General features: G+C 46.8%; 1 long non-coding RNA gene across 1 annotated transcript in view; it reads left to right on the forward strand.

The window, feature by feature from the left end:
* Positions 1–2791: 2791 nt before the first annotated feature.
* Positions 2792–4786, forward strand: part of LOC147885356 (uncharacterized) — a 2017-nt gene continuing 22 nt past the window's right edge. Inside the window, exons 1-2 of the long non-coding RNA XR_015543384.1 lie at positions 2792–3042; positions 4492–4786. The exon at positions 4492–4786 is cut by the window's right edge and continues 22 nt beyond it. This is a non-coding gene — a long non-coding RNA (uncharacterized LOC147885356). The remainder of the gene's footprint in view (positions 3043–4491) is intronic.

Here is a 4786-nt window from a genome sequence, read left to right on the forward strand (position 1 = left end):
TGTGGTCTTCTCAGAACAACCGCATCAATTGAGGAGGATGCTTCCTTCCCAGACAACCAGGACCAGGATATCCATTTAGTACCACCACCAACAGTAGACCGAACTCCCCCAACGGTGCTTGGGAGGATTCAAGATAAAGAAGATGAAGAAGAGCCTGCAGAACCACAACGACAGCGGCCATTCTCAAAGTGGGTAAAGTAGCTTATGGATGGCAGAGAACCTCTAGCCATTGAGGAGGAACCATCCGAACACCGCCGGTCCAAGAGATTAGAGGAGCAAAGAAGGGCGCAGAAACACTTGGTCAACTATGCTTTGATGACAGAAGTGATCCGTGTTGATGAACCCAAGTGTCTTGAAGAGGCACAGGGTGATGATAGGTGGATGGAGGCTATGCAGTCAGAGTATGGCTCCATAATGAAGAAGAGCACTTGGGACCTTGTGGATCGTCCACCTTACTGTTTCTCACTTGGATCTGGAGCTATGTCATGGGTCAGCAAGAAGCAACCCACAATTGCTCTTTCTTCTATCGAGGCTGAGTACAAATAAGCATGCTTTGCTTCTTGGGAGGCAGTATGGTTGAGGAGGATTTTGGGGGACATGGGTGTAGTGCAGAATAAGCTTACGCAGTTATCATGGGGTTATCATGTGACAATCAAAGTTGCATGGCGATTGCAAAGAACCCTATGTTCCACGCTCGCACAAAACACATTGAGATTCAATATCACTTTGTACGCGAGCTCATCATGAATGGAGAGGTCGACTTAGTGTACTGTCCGACTATAGAGAATGCTGCGGACATCTTCACGAAGGCTCTTGGAAGAGACTTGCTGGAGAGGCATCTTCATCGACTTGGCATTGGACCGAAAAGTAAGTTCACTTGCGGGTGGACATTGAGGGGGGGTGTTAGATATCAATGTTCCACTCTCGTGTAACTACGTGGGAACCAGCTTACTCTACTTGTAAGCCCCCGATATGAGGAGAAGGCATTTGAGTAGCTCGGTTATCAAGTAGGTCCTGGTTTGGATACCAAATGGGGGCCATGTGTGGCCTAATGGCTGGACGGACTTGGCACACTGCCAAGTAGGCTACATGCAAGTATGGGAAGGCATCCCATGACTGACCGCACTGAGGGTAGATGGAGCATTTCTCGAGGTAGCCCACTCTCAGGTTGTGGGGCCCGTTTGGAGCCCTAGATGATCCCGGATGGCTGTGGGCAGAACGGGGACAGTAGGTTAGTTGCTCTATTTTGCGCACCGGTTCTATCGTGTGGTCGGTGGCCTATTTCGGGACCGACCCCCAGTCGACCAGTTTGGGCGGACTGGGTCGGTCACCCAATTGGGTCCAACCCACTACGACTAGTGGCTATATAAGAGCGAGCCCGTGAAGCCCATTTCATCACTAGCTACGGCAACCCTGATTCCTTAGCATCCAGCCTCCGTCCTCTACTGTTTCTAGCTCACCATCGAAGCTTCTTTTACAAGAGCGCACGGTTGGGAGGCAGCGCCATCTATTGTATCAGTTCTATAGTAATCAAATTTTTGATTCTTCATACTATCTGTTTTCTCTCTTGCGTACGAGATCCTGTTATTTGTTAAGCAGAGACGTTGTATTGTTTTCTTACACTTTTTTTCCCTATTAAGGGGCTTTTTAATACAAAACATTAGGCTATATGCCCCCTAGGGACTATGGTTACCCCTATAACAAATATAACCTCAAGAAGGACGAGCTAAGACAAGGGCATTTTAAGGGTCATATAATGAATATAGTGTTAATTATGAGACACCACGAAGTATACCGCACGGGGGTTGTGGAACAACCTTGGCACACAGGGAACACCACATGCACAGTGGTTCACAACACTAATTGGGCTTGAGAGTACCGTTGGGAGGCGAGCAAGTAGGGAAGTAATGGCACCAGCAAGTAATAAGGAAGGCTCGCGCATACTTAGAGATACATTGGCGCCAAAAACAAAAGGAAGGCGCTCAAAACCGCATATGCGAAGTATACTCTAAAAACTTTGAAACACGAGACCTGATGGAGCATTGGAATCTGGATGCCTTGGGAGGAGCTCACACATTGATTGTGAGACATTTGGAACGAAGCGCCAGAGGAGATCTGGGCTACATAGTACAGCGGTCAATATGCTGCAAGCGGTGGGTCTGACGTCTTGGGAAGGAGGCCCCTGACAAGGAGGGAGGACGTGGATGACATGACAACTAGCGAAGACGACCCTGCCAATTATGGATGAGACCCAGGTGAGTCTCTCATATTAAGAGCCTCCGCTTACGCCCAGAAGACTGGCTGCGAGTAGTGGCAAGCCCAATTATGAGTTACCCCCTGTCATGGCACGAGCTTCGTCTCTAAATGCCTAGAAGGGGAGGTAGGGAGGATGTTGCACTCCTGGCAAAGTGCCTTGGCAGCCAGGCACAAGGACGCGCTGATCAGTTTCCTTGGAGCCTAACTCTTGGTGCCCAGCGTATGACTGGGAAGCACGACCAAGGAAGAGTCCCCTTAGACAATAGTGCACGACCTTACGGGACGAACCTGTCTGGTGATGAACGTAGAACACGCGAGTAGTATCTTTCGTTTATGTTTATAAGAGTTCTCCAAGAGATCTGGGCAGCAACAGCAACTGATACGTTGCAAGCGACGAGTCTGACGTCCTCGAAAGGAGGCCCCTGACAAGGAGGGAGGACGGTGGACGAAACGATAACTAGCGAAGACCCGACCCACCCTGCCAATTATGGATGAGACCCAGTTGAGTCTCTCATAATAAGAGCCTCCCCTTACGCCGAGAAGACTGGCTGCGAGTAGTGGCAAGCCGAATTATGAGTTACCCCCTGTCATGGCGCGAGCTCCGTCTCCAAATGCCTAGAAGCGGAGGTAGGGAGGATGCCGCACTCCTAGCAGAGTGCCTTGGCAGCAGCCAGGCACAAGACGCGCTGATCAGTTTCTTAGAGCCTAACTCTATGATTGGGAAGCACGACCAAGGAAGAGTCCCCTTAGACAATAGTGCACGACCTTACGGGACGAACCTGTCTGGTGATGAACGTAGAACACGCGAGTAGTATCTTTCGTTTATGTTTATAAGAGCTCTCCGACAACATTTCGTTTTCAATAACACTCGAAATACAATGCATGGCCTTGCTAAGACGCCCTACACTCGCATGCACACGAGTGGGAGTCGAAGAACCATTTCGCTTGCTGAAATCGTGCTTGGTGCATCGTGCTTAGACGACTATTTGGTATAGTTGACATCAATGTTTGGTTGGAGGGAGAACAACAATGATCTCCAAGCGAACGATGCACTCTGTATTCTTTTACAGCTCTCATACAACTAGCGGAAGGAACGCTAGTCTTCAACTGGGATAGTCGAAAGAACGGTAGTCATCAGCGGGGCAGCGGGTCGAATACCAGGGTAGGCTGTCGGAATGCTGCCTAGGAGCACGAGGATAGCATCGACGATAATGAGCCCAGCCCGTGGTCCATCAGAGGATGAACTTACGTGAAGATCTTGCTAGATAATGCACATTACTATATGCTGTGGCCTGGTGATCCCTCGATAGCGTATTACTGTGTTGCCGTTACCTTTTTCCAAGCATGGCAGATTCAAGCGATGACGGTAAGCACTAGGATAAAACTACGAGTCTAGTACCCTAGGGAATAACTCGTTTTGCCAGCGAGCTACGCACGACACCTTCTAACTCCATCCCGCTATGAAGAGTCCTATGTGCGCGCCCTGTAAGATTACAAGATCCTCGAGTAGCTCTATTACTATAGCATACTACATCCCTATGGCGGAACGGAATAGTTGACCTCTTGTCTACGCTCATTCGTCGATCAGAGTTCTGCTAGAAACATGAAAAAGCGACGATTGTATGACGTTCACGAACTCAGTTAATGAAAGTTCACGGGTACATCGAACATAGCTATAAAGCCAGGAATTAGCTATGCTACTTAGAATCAGACTTGGATAATAAAAATCGAGGCAAAACTATGGTGTTGCATACTACTTTTTAATCCTTAGCCTGCAGCATATGTATGAAATACTCCTACCCATGGAGAAGGAAAGCACCTTCACTTATGAATTATAAGGTGGTACCCAAGGGAAGTTTGTTGTATGTTGTAATACGTTAATGTCCATTCCCTTTATTAAACTGTGGGTATGTAGAGTCAGTAGAAGGATTTTCAACTTGTAAAGGTAATGATGGAAATTATAAGCATTAAGCAGTTCCTTTTACTACACATTTGTGGTGGTTTACTATTATTAGGAGGATGGACATTGACACCTCACTGATTTTTGAGAATCTATTGCATATTCTACAAGTTACTGGGGCGAAACTTTATTAGCATGCTGTATTGATTAAGACAAAAATTCATCAATCATGTTTTTTAATTATTGTTGTGGAGTGACATGGATAACAACTGTATAGAGGGATTGAATCCTGCCTTCGCAAATTGAACTAATTATGTCTGTTTGGATGGTGACAGGTGAGTCTTTTACTTCTCAGCACGATTTTTGGAAGAACATGTTTGATGGGGCCAGATGGTGACACTATGGTACTAGTTAAGGGAACAAATAGCTGGGATTTTCTGATAAAATACTCCTTTCCCTGCTTATTATGCTCGAAATACTTTTGGTCCCATGGGTAGTTTGAATAGAATTTCCCATGGTGACTTAACAACAGTTTGAACTTATGCTACAAGCATTTACTTTGCAATTAGGAACAGAGACCTTTTTTGACGTATAGTTGAAGTGAGCTAAATTAAGAATTGAGTCCACAAG

Source organism: Dipteris shenzhenensis, chromosome 25 (assembly GCF_047967505.1).
Source record: "Dipteris shenzhenensis isolate YYH24624 ecotype China chromosome 25, Dip_SZ_1.0, whole genome shotgun sequence".
NCBI lineage: Eukaryota > Viridiplantae > Streptophyta > Polypodiopsida > Gleicheniales > Dipteridaceae > Dipteris > Dipteris shenzhenensis.